Source organism: Myodes glareolus, chromosome 14 (genome assembly GCF_982192425.1).
Source record: "Myodes glareolus chromosome 14, mMyoGla1.1, whole genome shotgun sequence".
Lineage (NCBI taxonomy): Eukaryota > Metazoa > Chordata > Mammalia > Rodentia > Cricetidae > Myodes > Myodes glareolus.
The window spans coordinates 45057447-45084866 of NC_142039.1; the positions used below are offsets into that span (position 1 = coordinate 45057447).

The 27420-nt window shown below is 38.2% G+C and overlaps 1 pseudogene; it reads left to right on the plus strand.

Moving 5' to 3' along the window:
• Positions 1-285: 285 nt before the first annotated feature.
• On the plus strand, positions 286-27417 carry LOC125396300 (R3H domain-containing protein 2-like; annotated as a pseudogene).
• Positions 27418-27420: the final 3 nt, after the last annotated feature.

The window sequence follows — 27420 nt, forward strand, 5'->3', positions numbered from 1 at the left end:
AACAGAGAAAAAAACAGGCAATACCTCACAATAAATAATAAAATGATCTAACTGTTTCTTTCAGTTATTTCTTCCATAAAAATGTGTTGCCTACAATAAAGTTTGTTTCAGGAAATACCCTATTTTGACTGAGAAAATATGGAGTTGTTTAACTATTATTCTCTCTCAATTTATTAGAGGTAGGATCACCATGGAGACTATGATTGTTAGATCAGAACTGATCAAGGGTGGTGGGCATGTGACACAGGGTACCTGGGGGTTTTATGGGCAGTGAAAATTGTTGACATGGAAGATTCCATCTACAGATCTATTCTCCTGCAGCATCAAGTTGGAATTGCCATTGGAGGTTGGTGTGGCTGTATCAGGAGAGGTGGATGCTCTACTTGGGAAAAGGGAAGTTCTTTAGTGTGTAAGTCCACACCATCCATTGGGCTCCCTTGTCAGAAGCCTCCTGGATCCTAGCATCCTGTCTATGGCATCTATCAATATTTCTTCTCACTTTAAGCTTTTGTGCCAGTAGCCCTTCAGTGATCCAAATGGTAAAAAGGAGCCCATCCTGCTCGAGACCTTGGCAGCATTGCACAATTGGCACTAATTTTACAGGAATGGAAGATAGAAGAATGACAGTACCCTTTCGGTTTACCACAAGGGTGCTGAGATCCCCTGGGGCCAGGCAATGGGTGGCATGTTTGTAGTCCCTGTAAGGAAGTTTGAAAGGCCATTGTGTAACACAATGAAGATGGCAGTAGAGTTGCAATAGAGATATCAGAGTATCAGACATGTCAAATCCATTATACATCCACTGAGTAAAACCTACAGGCATGGTGAAACTAGACAATGAAGGCTATATGTGCTATAGGCAACATGTTTGGAGGAGATTGGCTACTCAAGGTCTTTAGATGACTCCATCATAAGATTCACTACCAGACATGACAAAACAGCAAATCTGATGCCTGCTCTGATGGGTTGCAGTATTTTCCCAAGCAGATAATCCTGGGATATCCCCCATTCCTCAATTTTGGAATGGCATTATTCCTTGGTTATGTGATACATTAAAACTGTATTTTGGATTTTATTTTTAAAAGATCTCACAGTTAAGAGATTGTTTCAAGTCTCAAAATAGGCACTTGACTTATAAACAGTATTCATATTGTGAAAGAATACATTAATCATAAATGTACTCAATATGTTTGCTTTACGACACATTCATGAGTTTATGAGGAAATGATGCATAAAGCCACTGCTTGAGGCCTGATTTGAGTCATGTTCATAAGGGTTGTTTGTGTCACTTAATATCAAATGTCAGCTTTGTATGCACAAGAGTCACCTAGCAAACAATCCTCTGGTGATGATAATAAGGGAGATTCTATACTTGGTTATCATAGAGCCACCATAACTGTGGACATCACCACTGTGATACGCTGTGGCAAAGACTGAATTTGAAGGACAAAAGAAGTAAAGAATCAAAAAAGACCATAAATCTCAGCCTTATTACTGATTGTAAAAGCAATGAAACAAGCCACCTCATCTTCCCTGCCATGGTAAACTGTGTTCCCTCTCAATGTTAATCACAATAAAGTATTTCTTGCTACATAATTTTGAAACAAGAATTAGAGAAAAAAATCACGCTATATTCCTAGAGACAAGGTCACCAGAAAGCCAGGTTGTTTCCATTTTCTATTACACATTTTGTTTTAGAAGACTTTGTGGGCTATTTTTTATTTATGGTTTTCATGAGTTATAAAATCCTCAATAATTGTAGGTCTCGCAGTTGTTGTCGATGTTAGGTCCATCCCTTTAACTGTTGAAGTGTCGGAGATTTCCAACACCTTTTGTAAGCATTCTTGATTTTCCAATTCCTCACATCTGACAAACTCACAAATTTTTGAAGTGTAAAGGTTGCAGACCATTAAAGGTAAGACGGCGGTGCTTCCCTTTGAAGTATCTCTCCTACAGTCAGGGAGTCAGCATAGATCACATTTATAGGAGAAAACACTTTCCAGGTTCTCAGTGACAGAGAATGTCGTGTAAATTGGATTTGTGAAGTGGTAAAGCAGTCAAGATGGGCTGAAAAAATTAAAGGCAGAAAAGGGGTCACTCAAAGAATAATAAGACAAGAATTATTCTGACCTCCAAGCCATGTTCTTTGGAAAAGTTAAAAGCGTGTCAGGTGCTATGTTCCTGTGTAGGTCAAGGTCTTAACAAGTGTTCCCTGATGGAGGAAGAGATGGAAATGGTGGCCTCCTGTTGATTTATAAAAGGCTGGTGTTTGGTGAAAGAAAATTAATCTACAATATTCCCTAATTCATTTGGATTACTGATAGCTGTGGGTGAATTTAACTATAGAGCTACGAAAAAGAAAATAATTTAGCATTTCCTAAATTGGGTGATTGTTCTGCCCCAGGTATCATATGGTATGCCTTTTTCTAGGAGAAGAAAAATACGCACCTGGTGGAATGACTCCTGCGTTCTAGATGCATACCAGATTGAAGAGTCTTGATGGAAGGTACAAAATGTAAGTAGAACTTAGACTTTTGGAATATTGAAAGTCTTGGGGGGTGGAAAACTTTCATCTATCACTGTTTCTGTATAGAAAACATGCAGTGGCCACAAGGCAGTCTAGAGGACATTCTAAAGAAGCTGATGTGGTATATGCAAATTGGCTTTATTGAATGTGGATGGTTTCATATATTAGGCTAGGGTCCGGAGTGGAGAGTAGTGAGGTGCAGACAGGTGAATCTAAAGGTCTTACAGGAGAAGTTTAAGTGGCTCAGAGTAACAACCTCATCCAGACTCTCATTTAGAAAATGTTAAAGTAATCTAGATGGAATGAGAAAATAAAATCAGGAAAATAGTCAAACCCACCAGAATTTTAGAAGATTGGTGATATGATAAGGCAGAATTGATATGAAAATATTTAAAGAGAATGCAATAGGGTGCCTTTGTGCATGTATAAGAGTATATTGCTTAGAGTATAGTTCTCTAAAGAGACAGAATACAGACTTTGGATATGGCACAAATGTGGAAGCAGAACATATGGTTGGTTGGGAATCACTCAGTACAGCTTTCCTACTAATGGTCAGTGTTGCCTGTATGTGAGGGTCACAGAAGATCCTAAAGACCCATTATTAAATTATAGTTTCATTACTCTATCAGTATCTTGCTGAATCTTCTACTTAGCTGTATCTTCTAAGCGAATATTAACTCATGGAATTACTGACATGCAGTGGACAGGAGTGAATGGATGTGGAGACAGAAACATGAAGTAAAAAAACATTGAACTTGATTAGGGGTGAGGAAACAACCCAACCACAGGGGATATAGTCTGTTTGTCAATGCAACAAACTCTGTTGCATAGATGACCTGGTGCGACACAGGATGTAACTATAACCAACTTTTACCTCAGGGTGGCAAATGTGAGCCAGCAATGCATTTCCAGTCTTCTTACTAGAAGCATTGATGCCAGTGAATGTCATAGCTAGAATGTAGAATATGCTACTTGTTCATCCTACATAATATAAAGAGTCTGGATCAAATTCAAGTTCCCATGGTGCTAAATGGCTTTTATACTTTCCAGATACCTTTACAGTTGTTTGTTGTTTCAAGTGTCAATATGGGATATGTTCAGTCAAACATAAATCAATACCAAGCCAAAAAAGATTTATCCATCAATCCAGTAGCAGAAAAACTGCTGTAAGAAAAAAAAAACAAAACAAAACCCACTTTCCTAATAAATTTAAGCTCAACTCTCCAGGACAGAATTCATTGTTTGATATTGTCAGTCAGGCTGAAAACTTGTAGATAGGGATGTAATATCCAGTAGAGAGTCCTTGGTAGTTATTTAATTAAATGGATGTGAAGTCCCTATTAATAGCCTTCTAAGCATGTGTTTTTACATCTATATATTTCAATTCTTATCTGCGCCCATAGATATTGGCTAAGACATGTAAGGGTTAACCCACTTGGAAATAGTGTCTGTTGTTATGGGTTGGTTAGCTGAATAACTAGAAAACAGTGAAATATATATGTCAATGAACCCAAGATTCCATAAACATTGCCAAACAGGTAGCAACTTACTTGCCTGAAGTAAAAGGCAAAGTTACTAGTTATTTTCTTCTAGGTTTGAAATCCTCATAAATCTTCATGGATCAGAAATGATTGTGGTCATCTACAAAGTCACATGGTCCTATTCTTGCTCTGCTATAGGCTAAATAATGTAGAAATCACTATGTCACTAGCCACAGTGATTAGACTGTTCATGACCTCTGCGGGGCAGTCAAAGGACTAGCAACTGAAATTCCAGACATTGCTTCCCTTGCCTTCTAGCGGAATGTAGCCTTGAAGATTCTGTGCTGCACAGTACAGAAGGTTGAAAGTTAACTTAAAGCAGAACTCCAGTGGAACAGATTTCCCAAGTAAACAGCTAAGCTGTAGTGGGCCTTATCAGAGAAGACACTGCCCTGCTTCAAACATGCTTCTTTAAGTAATTTCTTACCCATGTTATAAATAAGCCTAAACATATTATTCTTCCAAGTTGGGTATAGACAGCTGACGTCTTCAGTGTCATCATTGCTGTATATGAGATTAGTGATGTTTATTTACACCTAACCCAACAAAGCAAAATCAGAGAGGGCCAAGGAGTCCTTCCCAGTCTCAGATCTAGAAAACAACACTCTTGGATCAGGGATCCTCAGAAAGGATTATTCTTTAGCTGGGAATATGTAGCAATGTCTAAAAACACTTTTCAATGTAAAAAAAAAAAAAGAAAAAGAAAGAGAAAAAAAGACCTGATTTAGAAAAGGGTGTATCACCTCTGTTTAATAATTTCAAGCCAGAGATTCGTCCCCAAAATCTTATATTCACTGAGTAGGTCAAGAGGAAGGAATTATTCAACTCACAAAGGAAGAAGGTAACATATTCAGGATCCAAGGCCTCCTCTACAAGATTTTCATCTTCAAGACTAATATAGACAAAGCTTGAAACTGTGTGTCAAATTGATCCTTGATAATTAACTTCAACGAAAACAATGTATCAATAAAATCACAAAGTATTAGTATGTACCTTTATTTACTTAATAATATTTCCAAGAAAGCAATTAGTAACAACCACAAATCATATTTTAGACAGTAGGAAACCATTGTGACTACTCAAATTGCAATCACCTTATACTGTGAAAATCCTTCAGAAGATAAATGGATGTAATTATATTTGCATATTTTACATATAGTTATGTATCTATTATGCATAAGATAATTTTGGAGAAGCACTTTTATTTTGAAAATTTACACCAATCATATGAATTACATGGCACCATTTTTTAAATGCTGCCTTTGAAAGTGTTTTGGATATATTTAGAATGTGAGAGAGTGTTTTCTATGCATAGACCTTACATCCTCCACTCCTATTTTATAATAAAATTAGTTTCAATCTAGTGTCACCAACAGAGATAGGTCTTTCAACTTGATTCATCTTCTGAGGAATATAATTTATTGGCATTAAATTTTTTTAATGAAATGAACAGGAAATTGTTGAAACCAACACTGAATGTTGTCATAAAATAAAAAGTATTTATTATTCAGAGCAAGGGGAGTAAGCAAAATCAACTTACTGGAGCCTGTTCTATCATGTTAACATTCTATTGCTCTTTTGTGTCAACACAGAACTTCAAGTGAGGTAAAAGGTCCCTAATGTGGTCTTATTGCCTCCTCAAACTTATTAATGGAACCATGAAAATCAAATGATTCTTCATGTCATTTCATTGTAGTTTCATAGCAATTAGGAAAATTAAAGCTATTCACAAGGTAATCAAAAATAAAAGAGTTAGAGAACACACTTGAATCTCTAGACAAAGGTACAAAAGATTGAGGTTGTAGTCACGAATTGGTAATTCCAAGCAATAGCAAAACATCTTTTTTTCCAGATCCTGGGTTCTTTATCTGCAGAGTTAGTAAACAAGCAATCTTGTATTGATTAACATCAGGAATGAAGATAAAGTTAATGGAATAAATGAGTTGTCTTTGTTATGTCTTAGACAATGAGTAGAAACAGTGTCATATTTCTTAAAGTCAGTAGAAGGCATCAAGACATTAAACTCTCTGAAGGGAGTGACTTAAATATACACTGCCTCAACTTAAGTTGGACTCCAAATGTTTGGAGATGCGGAAGCACTGCCAGGAGTAAGGCAAGTGTTGGAGGGTGTCATGCAAACTTCCAGCTATCAATCTGTGAAAACTTCAGCTAATTTATACAATAAAAAATATTCATGACTCCATACACCTGAAAACTGCAAAGTTGAGTAAGCAAAAAAGGAGACTGACAGAGTGACTCCTGCTTACATTTGAGAACTAGAGAGCCCAGAATGGCTTTTCTTCTTCTTTTCCAGGGACCAGAAATCTATTGCTGGCGCCCAGCCTGCTACTGTGAGAGAATGTCCAGTTGGCAACAAGGAATGGCTACCCTACTCTCTTCCCTCCAGTTTTTCCAGTGCTTCTTACTACCTCCAAACTTCATTACCCCACCTTTATTTGACTATTGTTCTTATATGTTTATTTACATAAAGATACACGAATACAAGCTGCTGAGTCCATTTAGTTTTTCTCACATGTGCGTCTGCTTAGGCATGATCACAGAGAATCAGACATCCTATCAAGACCTTTGGATTTCCCTCAGTTTTGGTGAAATGTCCACTGGTGTTGTCTCTGTGCTTGTCTTGCTTAGGTTGGTGATGTCATGGACCATAGAGAAGAACCAACTAATGTGATATTCCTCAGTTAGTGTAATTCCCAATGGCATTCTGAAACCTAAGCTTATATACACAGATAGTGTAGCTTCACTGCTCATCAAAGCATGTTTCTGCAGTAGATGATGACCATCAAAGAAATCTTCAACTGGTGAAAATGCAGAGAACAACTGACTATCAGGTGCCCAATCATAACTGATAAATATTCAGCACAACTCCTACACCTAAGACTCAAGAAAATTGTTAAAGTGAAGAGGGAGCAGCAAGATTGTAAGAGCAAGAAAAACAACAGATCTTAAGATTGTGTCTATTAAATATGACAGGGGCTTATACCCATAAAACCTCCACAACTGAGGTTCTTACTTTTTCTGGACTTCTGTTCCTTTGTCTTAAGGATTAGAAGACATTGGAAAAAATCCTCACAGACTTATAACATGCTGCGTAAGATTTATTATTGACTAGTGGTGAAATGTTCTACCATTTAAAATATTCTCTATATACATAGCAACTTGTTACAGAAATTTGATCTATTCCTTAAGACTAGGGATGATTTCATTTGAATAGTGTTCTTAGCTGTTACTGTGATCATCTCAGTCTTTAAACTATGTCAGAATATCGCACATGAAAAATATCTCTTAGTCCCTTAATTGTCATTTGAATGATGAGCTCATGAAAATGCTAACTTACTCTCACATATTAAGTTCTTGTCGTCTCTAAATCAGGAGACTATGATAAAATGAGATAATATTTTATAACTAAGATATGTTTCAATAACATCAAAAATTTGTACTAGTTTCCACTTAACTTTCTTTCATTAAATTCTGAATGTTTCTGCATAGTATATTGTATAGATTAGGCTAAAAATCTGGTAATGAATATTATTTCAATTTGAGGAAATTTTTGTCAAGCAGTTTATATACCCAAAGAATGTTCCCTCCTACTATCTTCATCCTAGAGAGAAACTTGCTTAGCCATGTTCATTTTTACACTATTCATAATAGCACAATATTGTAAAATTTAAATGTACTTCAGTGGATTAGTAAACAAAAGTATGGCATACTTATACATTGGACTGACATCAGCTATTAAAAATGAAGTCATGAGATTTCTGTTACAAGAATGAAAGTAGAAAAAAGACATCCTGAATGAGTAACTCAGAGCTAGAAAGACAAATATTGTACGTGGTGGTTTACTCATTGATAAGCAAGCTACAATCTATATAGTCATATAAATTAATTAGCTAGTAAGAGATAAGGAGGAAGAGATGGATCTCCCTGGGAAAAAGAAATGGAATAGTTATGAATGGATAGGACAGAGAGGAAAGGTGCTGGATGGGAGGAACAAAGAGGGAAGGGGAGGGAAAAGAGACACACGGGAGAGGGACAGTTAAGACTGAGGGCCTTTTGGAGAATCATATTGAATCCAAATACTGGAGAAACTTTTTATAATACATACACATATAAAGGTGATTTAAGTGAAATTGCCAAATAACTGGGAAGACAGTCCAAACTGGAAATTTGTAATTATCAAATAAATATTTTAGTGCCATGAATGGGTTACTTATAATAAAGTTCTTGGCCAAAGGGAGCCCATAGGAACTCCCAACCAATCCAGGATATTTCTAAGGCTATTGGTGGCTCTCCACAAATTGACAGCAGGGTCCTATTGCTGAAGATAATACCTACAGAACTTATGAACACAGAAAAGTCAACAGAGGAGACTGAAAACCAGATAGTGTTACCTTTTTATTCCTTTTTCAGTTCTTAAAAATTTGGCCAATAGACTTGTGCAGTCTCATTCCAGTTAAATGATCAGTTCCTTTACTTTTGACTTTTTTGGGACAGAGATTAATACACGATAAGAATGTGTATTAGATTAGATTATATGGTAATTCAATCTAAAATCTCCATTTATACCCCAGACCAATTAAGACATTGCAAAATATTTCTCTACATAAATTACTAAATGTTTCTAGGACTTGAAGACACTTGTCCTAATTTGCTTTATCTTTCTATGATAAACACTGTAACCAAAGAATAAACTGAGAGGAAAAGGTGTATTTCATCTTGTATCTTGTAGCATTGAAGGAAGCTAATGTAGAAACTCAAAGCAAAAATCTCGAAGGAGAAACTAAAGCAGACAGTGAAGGAATGCTATTTACTGGCTTTCTTCAAGGCTAATGTTTATCTACCTTTCCTATACAACTCAGGACAATCCACACAGGGATGGCCCTATCACGAGTGGTCTGTGTCCTCCTTCATCAGCTATTACTCAAGAAAACGTCCTATAGACATGCCCAAAGGTTAGATGGAAGCAATTGCTCACCTGAGGTTCCCTCCTCCCAGATGTCTCTAGATTACGTCAAGTTGAAAAAAATAACCAACACATTCAGTATTTGAGAACCATTGATATAATAGTGTATTATGGAAATTTTTTACAAAACAATTCATGAAGATCATGTTGACAGTAGGTAGGTCTTATATAGCCATTACTATGTTAAAACATACTTCCCCCAGTCCTATTTACCCTGGGACTTTGATCACGAGTGCAAGTTGGGTTTTGTCAAATGTTTCTCAAAATTCATTCTGATGATCATTTAATTTTTTTCTTTAAGCCCATTTTTATTACATTTATTGACTTAAGCATGTTGAGCTATCCCTGAATCTCAGGGACTAAGCTAATTTGATCATGGTCTTTTTGATCAGTGCCTGCATTCAGTTTGCAAGTATTTCATTAAGGATTTTTGCACATACATTCATCAGAGATACTGACTTCTAGTTTTGTTTTGTTGTTGCTGTGTCTGTAAATGGTTTTAGTATTCCAGTAATACTGACTCCATAGGAGTTTGGGAGGTTTTATTTCTGTTTCCTTATAAAAAAAATAATTTAAGACATATTGGTTGTAGATCTTTGAAAGGCTGCTAGAATTTTGTTGTGAATACATCTGGACCTAGGTGTTGTCTAACTAAAATGTTTTATGTTTGTTTATATATTTAGTCATTAAATGTGTATATGTGTGCGTAAAACAATAACAATTAAATAAAACTAAGTCATGAATTTGAGAGGGCATCAGCTGTGAGGATTGGAAGTTGTGAATTCGACAGAAATATGCAAGGAGTTGGAGGGAGAAGGAGGGGTCAACAAAATTTTAGTTAAAGATGAAATGAGAATTTAAAAAAGCATTAATTAGAGTTTCTCAGCTGTATCAGGCTTTACTAATCCATATTAGACAAATTTCTCTTGACTGTAGATAGGACAACAATGCTACTCAAAAAAAGAAATGATTTAAATCAGTACTAGCTACTAATGCAGCATTCAAAGTTCCTTGCAGGCACTTAGGGGAAGACTGATCAACTTAGATCAGCTGAACTGAGGACAGCTGCGCCTCTGATGAGCCCCACCACAGCTTGGCAGCTGCCTGGTGACACTTGCTTAAGTCCTACTTTCTGGTAACTTTTCACCTCCAGCCCTCACACCATCCCTGGGGCCACATGCTGTAGGGGAGGGTTGGGGAACAGGAAAGGAAGTAAAGATATCTGACTCTTGCCCGGAGATGGTGTCAGAGCCTCTTATCAGCACACCTCACTTCGTCATTTTTGTACTGTTTTTGTACAGGGACAGTCCCTGACATGGGTCAACGTGATAATGTGAATCACCACAACCTCTGCTCCATGAAGACTGGCGTCACTTCCATCCCCTAAGAAATTAACTGCGGCCCCGAATTCCTGACTTGCTCCAGGCATTTTGGTCATTCACTTCCCTCTTCTGAAATGTTCTCTGTGTCTTAGATGAGGTCACATAATTATTTCCTTGCATTTTCTGAGCATTCAAAGACAAAGTCATAGCAACTGTTACACATACTGAGCAATTTAACTTGTCGTCTTGTCAATACCCACAAAACACTGCAAATTGTTTGTCTCTACATAGTAGGTAAAGAATTGTAGTAATATACAGTGAAAAATATACATATTGGAAAACATATTTCTAAGCAAACAAGTTAATTTGACCAAACAACACCAAAGGCCTTTTTGGTGGCATATAAAACATTCTTACCACAAATCTTTAGCAGACTTACAGTAACAAACATTGGTTCTGATCATGGCACAGGATTAAATCTAACCCAAGTACATATGACTGCAGCTGTTACAGCTGAGCCACTGTGAGTCTATACTTGCTTCTTGGTTTGGAAATTGCCTTAACTTGGGCTGAGCCTGCTCCTTAGTAAAACAGCACAGCAGGGGCCAGCAAGCTGGAGCTATGTAAGTCAAGAGTCATTATGGGATCTTCTACACCAGTACCGGTCAGATCTCTCCTTTTTAGTCAATCAGAACATAAGGCTGGTCACTCCATATCTTTACTACCATTCGCATCCAACATGCTGGCAATAGTCTATGTCCATGGATGGCCAATGGGGCCTCCCTATTGAACAGTCATAGAAAATCTATGGGAGGCTTTTGGGGAACTAGGAATCAAAAAGGTTCTTGTTGGGCAGAAAGACAAGGAAAAGAGTCTCCAGGTAAAATGAAGTAGTTTTTATTTAAATATTTAAGACAACTGACTTTCATTCCTTTCTCTTCTTCTAAATCAAAGATTCAGTGAGATTGTTTTGCATGCTAGAGGAATTGATCAGAAGGATTCTCTATTGAGAACCAAGCAGCTCACTGTCTTTGTTTGGATTATGTTATCCCCTTTGATAGCCCAATATGTTGAGTGTGAGGGAGAAGGATAACACATCTCAGTCCCACACACAAAATCCTGAGACTCAGTACCATTCCTGATCCCCGTCTCATCCTGGAGAGTCTCTGTGTGCTTTGTTCTATTTGTGATACTTTGACTTCTATGCTGTTTTATTGTTTTAGATGGTGGGGAACATAAATCCTTTCTTGCAACCCAAGTTGACATCATCCTGATGGCATCAATTTGAGGTCTCACCCACCCATATTTTCATGGTCAGTACTATTTTAGCCAAACTTGAGAGGCATCAGAGACAGAACTGCTTTTTGATTTGTTTTCAAATGGGGCTCCTCAGACCAAAAATAGCATGGCTGAAGTCTCATACTGGTAGGCTTGCTTTTCATTTTCTCTCTGATAGTCTAGCAAGGAAAAGTTCCCCTGGACACCTTCCTTTATAACTCTGTGTATCTAAGAGCCAAATAATTCTTTCAAAGAGATTTCCTGAAATACCAAGAGGTTGATATAATCCTGCTTGGAGCCATTCGCTGACAACTTTGTGCAAGGCGACTTTGTTAATTTTACCCTTGACAATATTAAATTTTATATTTTTAGCTTTGTAATAGTGTTCTTTCCCAATTATCAATGGGAGTTCCTATCACACTCTCTCCTTCCCTATTTCACCTTGCCTGTTTGAATTCAAATCAAAAGGACCATTTACAAGGTACTTAAGAGTACACGGAAGATTTCAAGCAATTCAAAATGAACAAGAGCAATGGATTATTTGACAAAGTGTACATTACTATAGGTAGGGGTGGAAAGGCCATAACTAACCTTGTTAACTTAAAAATGTGTGTCAAGAATATTTTGATTGACTCTCATGCATGTACACAGTGACATGGGCCACTTCAAGATAAGATGGAAAGTTATTTTCATAAGACAATTGTCAGGGCTGCAATTATCATGATATGTATTTTTGTAGATGCTATATGAGGTATTGGAAATAAAACAAAGGATAACCAGACTAAAATACACAGCTCCAGAGCATCTATAGCCTTAATCCAGTAACTGATGGAACCAGATACAGAGATTCAAATCTAAGCACAAGGCCAAACTCTGAGAATACAGCCAAAGAGAGGGAAGAGACATATTTTGATACCTTTATGAGGTTAAGGAGAAACCTGATGTGAGAAAAATTCTCAGGAATCCACAAGGATGACCCCAGCTTAAACTACTAGCAATAGAGGAAAGGATCTCTGCAAAGGCTTCCCCTATAACTAAATTAGTGACTACCCTAATTGTCATCAGAGAACCTACATCCAGGAACTGATAGAAGCAGATGCAGTGACCCACAGCCAAACACTGCTGGACTGAGCTCCTGGAGCTGAGTTGAGAAAAGGGAGGCGGGATCACATGAACAAGGAGAAACAAGAGCAAGATGATCAAAGCTACAGAGACAGCTGACCCGAGCTTGTGGGAGCTCGTGGACTATGAACTGACAGCTTGGAAACCTGCATAAGACCAAACTAGACCCCCTGAATGTAGGTAACTGTTATATAACTTGATCTGTTGAGGTGGCCCCTGGCAGTCACACAAGGACCTATTCCAGGTGCATGAACTGGCTTTTTGGAGTGACTTGGTTCTGCTCAAGGAAGGCTTCAACCCCTCTGAGGAGTGGATGGGGGATTGGAAGAAGGGAGGTGGGGGTGGGAGAAGGGGAGGAAGATTTGGTACTGCCTTAAGTTGGTATATCAAACCATGTTGACTCCCCAAGAAAGAGCTCACCCCCTCTGAGGAGTGGATGGGGGATTGGAAGGAGAGAGGTGGGGGTGGCAGAAGGGGAGGAAGACTTGGTACTGCCTTAACTTAGTATACCAAACCATGTTGACTCCCCAAGAAAGAGTTCACCCCCTCTGAGGAGTGGATGGGGGATTGGAAGGAAGGAGGTGGGATGGGAGGAGGAGAGGGAGCGGGAACTGGGGTCAGCATGTAAAAGGAAAAGTAAATTTTTAAATAAAAAATATGCAAAAAAGAAAAAAATCCTCACATATGTACCCAGATGTTTGTGTTTTTGTTAATTCATGATGTAGTCAAGTTGACAGCTAAGAATAGGCTTCACACTACCCCTCTTTCATTATAATCCTTGAGAATTTGGAGAAGAGGTTGCAATATAGACGTCCTCTTAGTGACTTAGGAGTCCACATGTCCTTATTCTTTGTATTTGACACTTTGTGAATCTTTATATTACTTGCCATCTATTATAAAAATGTTCCTCCTTTGGTGTGGATTGTGTGCTCCACTAATGTATGAGTGTAAGGTTAGGTGTCTGGAAAGCTGTTTAATATTATGTCCATTTAGCATAGCAATAGCAGAAGATTCTCTCACAGGACCTAGGACCTGCCTAGTCATAGGTTCTTGCCCATTTAACAATAGCAGAATCAATTCTGTTTTATGGAGCAATCCAGCTAGAAAGTAGCTGGTTCTCTCATAATCTCATCCTGCTGCTGCACCAATGGGCACATCTTGGCAATTGCATCACTGTAACATGAAGGCCGGGCTTGTTGGGGTATCTGTTCCCGCCCGGAACCCCATAGCTGGCAAGTCCAGAGAAAATCAATCACACAGAGATCTCTATAAGTTGTAAAGCTGATTGGCCCATTAGGTCAAGCTTCTTATTAGTCCTTGTAAATTATATTAATCCATATCATTATCTATGTTAGCCACACGGCTCAGTACCTTTCTCAGTGTGACAGCTCACATGTTGCCTCTTCGTTGGTCTGGGCAGGAATGTCAGAGGGAGCTTCCCGCTTCCCAGAATATTCCCAGTCTCGTTGCTCCACCTGTACTTCCTGTCTGGCTTTCCCACCTATACTGCCTGCCTGGCCAATCAGTGTTTTATTAAAATATGATTGACAGAATACAGACAATTCTCCCACATCACATCACTATTGTGGTTCATTATTGAAGCTCACAGGGTTCATATCTGAGTGAGACTGTTGACTCCTTTTGTTCCCCAGTAGCATGTATAACATCTTGCAGCACTTTGAAAGCTTGCTAGTAGGGATGAAGCTTAGTGCCTGTTTGATCTCCCTATGTTCCTTGACTCAGGCAACAGAACTCTTCAGCAATATGGTCTTACTATCAAGTTCTGGAGTGTAACTGACTGTAAGGACAGTAAGCAGATTTGCTTGGATTATCTGTGGACTAAGCTGACAAACAATTGAATGGTAGGTAACCCACACCTGGCACTGTGCTCGTTTTCGATTGCCTGTGATATCTGGGAGAGGCAATGCCCTGCAATATGAGCTTATTCCATTTAAGTCAGTTTTATATGTGTGTATTTTGAGAATATTCTAAAATAGTGGATTTTCATGAGGCTTTTTCAAAGGTTCTTAGTTTTACTGATCCTACTCTTCCACCTCAAGAGCCTTTTTAGTTTCCTGATTTCTAGTTGCTCCAACTTAAACACACAAATCAAAAGAGTCAAAGTCAGGGTCCTTATGTGAGGGAGATCTTAGTCTGGGTTGATTATTAGCAACTTTATCTATTTAGCAGTAAATTTCATAATTTTATTTCTCTGTAGAGGTGACTAAAATTTCATGATGTATGCACACCACATCTAATTATCCATTCATAAGTCGATGGACATTTACACTGCTTCCATTCCCGACTATTGTGAAGAGCGAAGCAATGAACGTGGATGAAGAAATATCTCTGTGGTAGGATATGAAGTCCTGTTGGTACATACACAAGAGTCACATAGCTGAGCCAAGCAGTAGCTATGTTTCTAGATGAGTAAGGAACCTCCACACTGATTTGCAGAATAACTGTAGCACTGCTGTCTTGATATCAGACTATCATAGTTGTGAAGACCACAGAAAAGGGGCAGCGCCATTTCATAGGCTGTATCTCAGACTGAATAAAATGGACAAAACCAGCAGCTCATCAAAATCCATCATTCTTTACTTCTTGATTTTGGAAGCAATGTGATCATCGGGCTCATATTCTGTGAGCTGTGTCCTCTCAAAATAAAATAAACAATAAACTTTCTCTCCCAAATTGCTTTTGTTAAGTATTTGATCTTCATAATCAAAAAATATATTTTGTATATATATATACAATGAGTCATTAATATACCAATTATTATTAATTATATAAGTCAATATACAATTAATTATATAAGTCAATATACCAATGAGTCATTAATCTTCATCATTTTAAGGCCCACCCACAAGAACACTGAGTTACCATAGTGGAAGCATCTCACATTGCTTATACTGCCCACAGGTAAAAGGCAGAATGGACACAGTCTCCTTCTACTTATCAATGTCACGCTACTCAAATTCTCCAATGAGTTTCAAAATTATATTCACTTAATGCCCAATTAGCATTCAACACATTATTAAGGTCTTAAGGCTTCTCCCACACAAGTATTAAACCAGGCTGGACCCTGCATTGTTTTTGAGATCAGACAAGACCAGGCAAAATCAACATGGTTCAATATATCCATAATTTAACAATAAGAGCCTTGTCACAGGTGCTGTGTGCACACATAGGTGGGCAATAGTGGTCATTCCTAAGGAACTTCCTAGGAGTGATTCCTACCCAATGGCTCTCACTCCCACCCAAGTGATCTCATAGCAAGTTCAGTGGAAACATCGGTACTTCCTGATTCATCATGAAGCTGCCCTTTCTATGTTCCAATCTTCCAGAAACACTATAGTGTCACATCAGATACTCTGCCAAACTTTCCTGAGAACTTCTCACTTGTGGCTAACCCAAATCTCCACCAGTGCTTCCTCTTTGACACCCTTTTCTGACTCTTACTTATTAATTGCTTCTCCATTGCTTTAGTACATTATAATCCCAATTTACTCTCCAGCCACTCTAAGCCAGATCAACCCAAGCCTTTTCTGTTCCTATGCTGGAGCACAGACAGAAGGAGAGATTCTAAGGACAAATACTTTAATTAGGATCACCTCCACAGCACCTCTTCTCATGGTGTAATTTTTATGCTCACAAAAAGTTTGTTTCCTAGGCACAGAGCATTTGGGAGGTGACACTTACCTATGAGCGACTACATAATATTCCTCCAATACCTACTTTTCAAGGGAATGGTCTAATAACAAAGAATTCTGCCAGGCATGGCATTCAGCTAGAATCTGCTTACAAGCTATGATCAACATAGATGCAATGTTTCCTGTGCCTATAAAAATTGATTTAGAGATTCTAAGCAGGTTGAATCTTTGTTGCACAATACAACAAAGGAAGTGATGTAATCATAACTCAAGTCTCAGACTATCCAGAGAATTTCTCTCCTAACTACACCTAGTAAATGACTAACCAAGATGACTCACTCCATGGGTCTGTTGAGATAGAAATTATCCAGAATCATTCGGGTGTTTGCTAAAACTTAGCTGTTATGACTATTACGGTAATAAAAATTAATGTACAAACAAGAGAAATTAACCTAAAATCTGAAAAAAATGAATGCAAAATTGGGCTACACAGAACATCAAAGTGTGTGCTCTCTCAAGCAAAACGTTAATGCTTCTTTTACACAACCAACCAAACCTAACAATTTCATCCTCCTTATAGATGGACACCAACAGCACAAAACACAATCCATGTCTAGATTGGAGGAATTCACCAGAGTGAAGTAGAAATATAAATAGAGTAAAATAAAATAAGCTGAATAACAAGACTATTGTCATGAAAGAAAATAATTAGAATGTTTTTCTAACTACAGCCCATTTTCCAACCAGTATCTCAGTGTAGGGAAGGTGGATTCCAAAAAATAAGAATTCTCTACACTCCAGCCACTAGGAATGCATAATCAAAGCTATGTTTCTGACTACATTGAGCCAAAACTGTTTCTGGGCACCTAGATTCATACATTTGTTACTTCAATTTTTTTATTTCCCCCAATGATTTAGGAAACAAATTGTTTAAAGAAAATATTGATTGACTTTATCCCAGACAAAATTCTGAAGGAAGATGAATATACTCTCTCCAGTACCTGCCTCAATTTTATAATTTATACAGAGTCATAGATATGTTAGAGAGAATGTTGGGAACTTTCAATGGTGCGTTCCTATGTGTAAACTAGGTTTCCAGGTTGTTTCCATTCGCTAGTACCTAAACAGACTGGCTATATGTTCCTTACCAACTGCTCACCGACAGAGTTGTAATGCTGGGTCATTCCTTTGGTAGTTGGAGAGTAGAAGACCCATGAACATTGTTTTATTGGAATTACTGACCTTCCAATTCTTACATGACTGAAAAATCCACTTTTTTGTTAGTGTAAGCCTAGCATAAAGATACGTGAAGGCTGGGACTGAAGTGTTTCTCCATTGAGAATCTCCTCTCTAGCTAGCATAGATTACATCACTGAAAGGAAAACAAGGCAGGAGTTATGCTGACACCCCCCTAGAATTTCTCAGAAAAATGATATGTCAGCAGCTGTGCTTTTGTGCCTCTGGAAAGGCTATAAAGTTTGAGCCAGAGTTCATTGATTGGAGTAAGATGTGGAAGTGGTGGTCTCCTGTTGAGTTACACAATTGTGGAGCTTTGGCAAATATAAGAACATTGAAAATTTAACCAGAGCTACCTCAGATTGCTTTGGAGCACCGAGCAGCTCTGGATGGATTTGGATATATAGACATGAAGGCAACACAATTAAACATTTCTTAGGTTGGGCCCTATCCTGCCCCCCAAATATTACACTGAGCAGTTTTCTCCAGTAAAGAACAATCATTAGGGATGGATTTATTCCCAAGAAACATGGTGTATACCAGAGCTGAGAGTATTCCTTGGTGATACGAAGGCATGGTGAACATATTTATTTAGGAGAAACTCAGAGCCTTTTATGGTAGAAAATGCAGCTCTGGGCTGTCTCAGCAGATGTGTCTGTCTGATAGACACATAGTGGCCCTAGGACATCCAAGAAAAAAATGAAACAGAATCCTGAGGAAGCAGCTGGGTGGTAAGTGAGATGGGACCAAATTCCACTTCTTGATGACTTTTCTGAGCAGTCCCCCACATTTCCCCCCTGGAAAGGTTCCTAGAGACGGAAGCCAAAGGCATCTCTGAAGAAGACAGAATATTGTAGAGAGTTAAATATGCTGGTGACAGAAATCCACCCTGGCCTACTCAATATTAGCCTTTTAGGATTTTTTTTTTGAGTAATCATGAAAACATTCTTGTTTGAAGGAAAGGCTGTTACCTTCAAAAACATCTATTTAGATGTGGAGGACAATATCAATTTTACTTGTTGTAGCGAAGAATTTCATTATCTTATACTAACCTCTGCTGTTTTATAGATATTGAGTCTATCCATTGAAAGAGAAAAAGCAGACTAGGTTTTGTAGAATGAGATCTTGTATTAGAAAAGCATGACTTTGTTTAAAAAAAAAATACTCATGAGGCTAATGTGTTTGCCATTATGTTATACCAAGCTTGGACTCATAGGAGACAATAAGCAAAACACAAAAGTAACCACACATCAGCAAGGACACTAGCATGGTTCTCTTGGTTTTGACACAGGCTTCTAAATGTTTGAAATATTGTCAGAGATAAATAGGAACATAGCATACTTATCAATTCTTGTAGAATAGCATCATAATGCACATATTTTTCATATTGTTTTACTTCCCTGAACTTTTACAGCCCCCAAATAACAAGTCTCATATCAGTCACCTTTCTTAACACTTAGCTCAAATAAATGGCATTCCATAGCAAGAGAACACTATGAAACGCATGCCTTTAAAGTGCCACGACCTTGATGTTAAATTGACAAGGATACAACATCAAAAAAAAAGTGTAGAACAACTTTGTTCATAATAGTAATTTAAGTTAGAAACTGGCAAGCTAAAATGGATGCAGAGTTTTAAGTTCACTGACCATGGTTTGGATCCAGTATTCTATGGATTATTTCATGTCTCTGAATGAATTAATGTAGTAAGTAAGTGAATAGACTAGACAAATTGCATGATCTTGTCAATAGACACAGAAGAACTGGCAAAGTCAGCTTCCCTTCATGTAAAACATCCAGAAAAATGAGGATAGAAGAATAATTCTAGATTTTTCTCTGGTCCTTTGAGCTCTGAATGTTTTAGTTTACAGTATTTGTGGCCATTTTGGTTTGGTGTCTACACATTTAGGATAATTTTGCCTTCCTGTTTGATTTGTTTAGTTATCCTTGTGTAAGGCCTTATGTGTCTCTTCATTTCTAATTTTATTTTGAGATCTATCTTTATCACATTAATATGCTGATTTTGCATTTTTAAATACTAATAAGTAGTTGGTACCTTTTTTATTCTTATATTTTCATGATATTTCTATTTTTCAATATATTTCAATTATCATACAAAATCATGCTTTTAGGAACAGCATTTCATCTCTATATTTCATTGTACCTGACTCTCACTCACTCTCATAAATTTGTTTGTCCCCTCTGCTTTTTTCTTGTCATCATAGAATGATGTCAATCCATATGATGCAATCCAAATTCACACATGATGGAAGACACATTATGATATATTTCCGTATTTCTTTGATCTATATTTTCCCATTATGAGCACTTTTGGAAATGCTCTTGCCATCATATTCCCTTTTCTACATTTCGGTCTTAGGTGAATGTGAATCTATATTTTTCATATAAGAGGGAGCACCTGACATTTGTGTTTCTCATTCTGGCTTATTTCACTTAACAAAATAGTATCAAGTTTAATCTTTTCCAAAACAGGGCATAATTTATTCTTCTTTGTGGTTAAAGTTGTGTGTGTGTGTGTGTGTGTGTGTGTGTGTGTGTGTGTGTGTGTGATGTACATGTGTGTGTATTCTTTTTTTATTTGTTGTTTTTATTTATTCATTCATCTGTTGATAAGCTCTGTACTGGTAGAACTGCATCTTAAGTTTTTATTTTCATTTGCTGAAGCATGTCCATTTTGATTTTTTTAATAGTTGCATGAGACTGTATTCTCACCATCAATGTATAAACATTCTTTTACTTCTGTTTCTTGTCACAATTTGCTTTCTTGAATATATCCATTCTGATTCATGTGACATGATATTTTGAAAGCATTTTAATTTGTGTTTTCCTGATGAGAAAATATATTGAATGAACATTTTTCAAATATTCATTAAGTTGTTGTATTTACTGTTGGGAGTAGAGTCTGTTCAACTCTCATTAATCCAGATAAATTAGAAGGATGAATAAATAGCTAGAGAGATAGGCACATGAAGGGTTAAACACAAGATAGATATGATTAGCAGTAATCTACTGTCAGACATGTAGCTGACCAAGATTTGTTTTCTTTTTCCCATTCCTTATGCACTCTATCTGCTTTGTGGTTTATTACTGTCAGTAGACATTTAATTCCATGAAATCTCACTTGCTCATTCTTAGAAGCATTTCTGGTGCTACCAGCATCCTGTGGAAAATATGTGCATGTTAAATATTATAACAGCATGTCAATTCAGGTCTTTCAAATGATCTATTATCTGTTTCTGAATTGGTTTTTGTCATTCTGAGAGATACAGACCTGGTTTCATTGTTCTGTGTATGCACACACTTTTTTCAGTAATATTTTTTAAATGAATTTTTCATGTGACAATTTATATACTTTTCTGAAATGTTAAATTGGTGTCAGTCACGAGGACGTGATCTAGCCAGATTCTCGGAATTTGGCCGGATTCTCTGACTGTGGCTGGCCCGGGGTCTTTCTGAAAAGCCATTGACTATGACACTGGAACCTGTTTCCTCTGCATATGCTGGATTTGGGGGATCCAGTCTGTTTGGACGCTCGCCTTCCTGGACCTGGAGGGAGGGGGAGGGAGCTGGAGCTTCCCACAGGGCAGGAAACCCTGACCGCCCTGGGGGACGGAGGGGAAGGAGGGGGGGAGTGGGGGGAGTGGGAGGGTGTTGGGAGGGGGGGCGGAAATGGAAACTTTTATAATTTAATAAAATTTACTAAAAAAATAAATAAATAAATAAAATTCATTTAAAAAATAAATAAATAAATAAATTGGTGTCAGTCTATGGGTTTGGAGCAGCATCGATTTAAATAGTTTTTATGTGTATGTGCCATATATGTGTCCTGGCTGGCAGTTGCCACTGTGTGCATCAAAGCTCTTTTGTGGTCGTCAGAGGACAACTTGAAGGACCAGTCTTCTCTCTCCACCTTTGCATCCAGGAATCTACTCAGGTCACCAGTCTTAATGGTAACTTTGCCCACTAATCCATCTCACCTGCCTTTTCCTGGATTATCCACTCTCTCTCTCTCTTGTCTACCATGTTTGGGCATGTGCTGATACCATGCCATTTCTGTTACTGTTGCTCTCTCATACAAATATAAATCAGAAAATTTGATAGCTCCAGCCTTGTTCTATCTCCATTGCATTGCTTGCTGTTTTCAGAACAATTTCCCCTCCATATGTGAAGTCATTTTCTCTAATTCTCCAAAGAATGTCATGTGATTTTGCCCATTAAGCAACTTAGGCTATTGACCACATTCAGTAACACTTTCAATTTTAATATAATAATTATGCCAAGCAACGTGTATCTCTCCATCTTCTAGGGCTTCTTCTATTATGCTTTACCATATCTTTATGTTTTGTTGTTGATGTCTTTCATCCCTTTGGATACATTTATTTCTGGTTATCATCTGTCATTGAAGCCATTGTGAAAGGCGTTTTCCTATCTTCCTTGCATCAGATTATATGTAGGAACTGCGTGTTAGTTATACTTGACCCAACTGTGCTTAAAGTGCTTATCACATGTAAGAAATTTTCTTAGTCAAATCTTCAATACCTTTTAGGTATTATGGTATCTGCATCAAGAGTTAATTATCTTTTCCATAGTATTTTTCTGATTTCTTTCTGCTGCTTTATTGCTCTGGTAGAGAATCAAGTGTTACTTGAAAATGAGGCAAAAGCAGGGAAAACTTTCTTTCTTTCTTCCTTCCTTCCTTCCTTCCTTCCTTCCTTCCTTCCTTTCTTCCTTCCTTCCTTCCTTTCTTCCTTTTTTCCTTCCTTCCTTCCTTCCTTCCTTCCTTCCTTCCTTCCTTCCTTCCTTTCTTTCTTTCTTTCTTTCTTTCTGATTATTTTCAAGACCGGGTTTCTATGTAGTTTTGGAACCTCTCCTGGTACTAGCTCTTGTAGACCAGGCTGGCATCAAACTCACAAAGATCCACCTGCCCCTGCCTCCCAAGTGCTGGGATTTAAGCTGTGTGTTAATAAAATGTCTTATTTTAAGATTCTCTTTAAATGTTCAATTGCATTGATAAAATCAGAACATAACTTCGCAAATAAAAAGAATTTGGTGGTTAATTGTGTAATTTCAATTCTTAAACGTATTATTTAATATTTCACTATATTTTTACTTTGAGGATTAATAGTGAGAAGTCTGGTTTTATTCTAATACAATTGTTTTGGTGAGAAACCTGACATATTTCTAATAATGTCGCTATCACTCTGTGTGTGTGTGTGTGTGTGTGTATGGTATGTATGTATGTATGTATGTATGTATGTCTGTTTATGGGTGTTACTCAATATCTACCTTTCTGTCTGTTTTATTTCATTTTTTTCTTTCTACACACACACACACACACACACACACACACACACACACACAATCTCCTAGTGAGAAATGATTGACAAAAGCAAATTAAATTAAGGAGAAATGACTGTTTTATAGTTTGAGATTACATTCCACCTATTCAGGAAAGCTCAATGACTCTAATAGCTCTTGTCCTTTGCAGCAAGAGCATGATGACATAGATTTTGGGGTACCTCGATGAAAGAGTGGGACACTAAGATGCACTGCGATTTCTCTTTTTCTCTATAATTCAGAATGATATATGCTGATGATATTATGATATCATAATATCATCATGATATTATGCTACAATCACCTACATTTGGGTTGGCTTTACCTCTTCTGTTAATCCTGTCTGGCAATACTTTCAATGCAGAGTCTAGAGTTTTGGTCCATGTATGCTAACAGTGAATATTTTCCATAACAGATATCTGAATATAATGGACGTGGAAGTTTGTTTTCTGATTTTGTCTAGTTCATGTTCTAAAAGCTTGTATTTTCATTTTCTTCCTCTGATTGGGGAAACATTTTGCTGCATTTTAACTGAGCAGATTCACTCTACCTTCCGTTTTTATTTCAGACACTTTTCTGTCCTATGGACTCTAATTTATCTTGTGAGCCACACTCAGGAGTAGTCATGTTTGTTTAATCCATTTGTTCCATGTATGTGTAAATGTATTGTTTTCTTGAACTAATTCATCATCCTTGACATTCTTAATTCTGGTTGATTTAGATCATTATTTGTGTTTTCCATAACTCTGGCATCAGAGTACATTGTGGGAGGAGTACATGGTAGAGAAGAAGGCTTAGTCACATCTTTGTGTCAATAAGAAAAGAAATAAAGTAAACACACACACAAAGAGAGAGGGGGTAGACAGAAAGACAGACAGACAGACAGGTAGGTAAATAGAAACAGAGGAAGAGAGACATACACCAAGAGACAGAGAAAGACACACACACACACACACCCCACAAACACGCAAGAGAGGGTGAGAAAGGAGACTCCCCTTAGAGATACACACAATGAAATCTTCTTGTACCAGGTTCCATCTCCTAAATCTCCCACCACTTAGTCCCGATAAAAGCGTCAGTTTCAGACATGAGCTTTTAGGGATGGGGTGGATCTAAAGTTTAACATGACAAATGGGAGACTTTAAAAAATGTGGGCCTCACCCTCCCTGCTTTTCTTCCTGAATTGCTCCCCTTTCTTGCTTATTTGACCTCCTTTTCAACACCCTCTTTTTCCCTTTCCCAGTTACCTTACCTCCCCACACCAGACTCCAATTGAGAAACCCCCCCCCTAAAAAAAACCACAGCCTACAGCTTGATGCCTGGTCCTAGGGAGGAGATGGGGAATCAGGTGCCTAATCAGCTCCAGCCCTGCTAGCCAGGTGAATTTCCAGAGCCTCTCTACACTGATGTTTCTCAGTGTCTTTCAAAGTTATTCTTGATAAATACAGCTCTGAACACCTGCACAGATGAGCCCACATGTCTACGCGAGAGAACAGGTTAAACATGTTCCTAAATAAGATGTTACAGCCAAACTGCACTCATAGAAAAATTTACTCAGAAATCCATGGAGGCTACTATATTGTACTGAAGAAATATCAAATAGTCAGTACACAAGAGAGTCGGAAAATGATCAAAGAATAAAAAACAACAAAAACAAAAACTGGTGGACAAATCAGTAAACAAACACAGGTTTATATCTAAGACTCCAAGTAAGGAAGAAGTTGAGAAAAACGAAGATACTGGTTTGTAACAGGAGACAAAGCAGGACATCATTACATGGGCATGGTTACACCAGGAAAAGAATCAAGTTAAACTCCAAGTTCAAGTTGGTATGCAGCCTGTCAATATGTGAGGGTTCACTAGAAATTTAGGATATAAATATATATATATATATATATATATAATGTATAATTATATTATATAATGTAATATATATATTATAGCTCCATATCAGCTTTCCTTCTGACAAAGAGGGAAAAAATCCATGAGAATGTCTTTGAAATGAAAGGCAAGGTCAAAGAAAATTTCTCAAGGAAGATGGTATCTAGAGAGTCTTGCCAAGAATATACAGACTCTAGTTGAATAGACCTGTGTGAATTTAGCTAAACTGAAAAATAACTCAAGGGAAAAAATGATCCAGCTAAAGTTAGAACAGGATGTTCTTCAATTTATTAATAACAACAGAAACCTGCTCAAGAAGTTCCCACAGACAACATCATATTACAATGCTATTACAACCGGGAGTTACTTATTTGGAGATGAGCAAAAATGTTGATCAAACTGGGAAAGCAAATCAACAAGACAAGAATCCTTGAACATTGATTCTCAGACTGCATAAAAGATGAGAAGAAAAGGGAATTTCTTTTTATTATTATTATTTTTCATATAATACATCCTGAATACAGACTCCCTTCCCTCTCTCCTCCAAGTCCCTACCCACCACTCCTCCCCTCCCATATATCCACTTTTTCTCTTTTTCTCTTCTGAAAAGAACAGGTCTTTCAGGGATATCATTCGAATATGGCATAAAAAGATGCCATAATGATGCGAGAGAATTGTCTGTATTCTGTCAATCATATTTTAATAAAACGCTGATTGGCCAGGCAGGCAGTATAGGTGGGAAAGCCAGACAGGAAGTAGGGGTGGAGCAAAGAGACTGGGAGTATTCTGGGAAGCAGGAAGCAGAAGCTCCCTCTGATACTCCTGTGCAGACCACCTAAGAAGCAACATGTAAGCTGACAGATGAAAAAGGTACCAAGCCATATGGCTAACATAGATCAGAATAATGGGTTAAGATAAGTCATAAGAACTAATAAGTAGCCTGACCTAATGGGCCAATCAGCTTTATAACTTATAGAGATCTCTGTGTGATAGATTTTTCTCTTTGGGGCATGCCGGCTGTGGGGTACCGGGCGGGACAGAAACACCAACAAGCCGGCCCTCATGCTACACCATAACACTAGGCACAAACCCTCATATCAAGGCTGTACAAAACAACCCAGTAGGAGGGAAAGAATCCCAAGATCAGGCAAAAGAGTCAAAGATACCCCATTCCCACTGTGAGGAGTCCCACAAACACCCCGAGCTAAACAGCCACAGCATGGATGCAGAGGACCTAGGACAAATCCACGTAGACTCTGTGATAGAAGCTTTAGTCTCTATGAGCTCTGTGTAGTTGACTCTGTGGGCCATGTTCTCCTGATGTTCTTGACCCCTCTGGCTCCTACAATTCTTTCTCCCTCTCTTCTGCCAGATTCCCCAAGCTCCACCTGACATTTGACTCTGGGTCTCTACATCAACGGGGATTTATTCGTAAGAGAGATGAGGACACTATGAATGGAGACAGTACCTTTATCAGAGTTCCATTGCAGGAGAAAATCAATGGAAGATAGAAAGGATATCAAAGGGCCTAAGAGAGGATTTTTTCCCAAGAGACTGACCAGAGTGGACATCAGAACGACATATGGGGAAACAATGTCTGAGCCATATCTCAAGCAGCTGCCACAGTAACATAGATGGTGACCTCAAATCCCTAGAGTCATGACGTCAGAGTAGCCCAGTTTCTGAAGGCTTGGTCCAGATCCTGAGATCCTGTCACTAAATCTAGAAGCCTCAGTGCAATTTCCATTCTCACCAGAGGCAAGAGCAGCAGTAGTAATAAAGACAGTAGCAGGGAAGGGTGTCTAAGCCAGGTGTGCACTAGGTGACTAAACCTGAGCAACCTCGTGATCTCACTCCAGTCTGTCTGGGGCCTTCTCACTTGTACTGCCCAGCAGTAATCCCACCAGCAGCAATACCACTCTTCTGCAGCAATACACTTATCACCTGCTACCCTTGAAAAATCACATGATTTCACAGCAGGCAAGTGACCTCAGCAACCCCTTCAGACAAATGACATTGTTCCGAAGCAGTGGATCCATTCTCGTCTCTCTTCCAGCCCCAAATATTCCCTCAGTGTCTTAAGCAGCTGAGCTATACCATGACTTCATAGCTCTTTCCTATGTCCAACTATGTAAACTCTCTCCTTGTGTCACTTCCTCACTAAATCCTGTCCCACTAAGACTACTTACCTGCAGACTCCTCAACAGATTCAGAAATTTTTACCATCTAACTCAACCCAGCAATGTCCACCCTCTCCGCCGCACGTTCTCTCTGACACATACACTTACGCACGCACACACATCTGCACACCTGGTGGCTTATAGCCCCCAGCAGGGTCAGCACAGCTGTTTCTCTCAAGAGTCTGCTTTGTAACTCATGATACCTAACCTGCAATAGATGGCTTACGTGCTTGGGATCCAGCAGCCTCTGAGCCAGGGTCTCCTCAGCAACCAGAGGAGCAGCATGGGAGTTCAGTGCACTTTGCTGCCTTCTTATCAAGCGGTACTGTGCAGTGACGC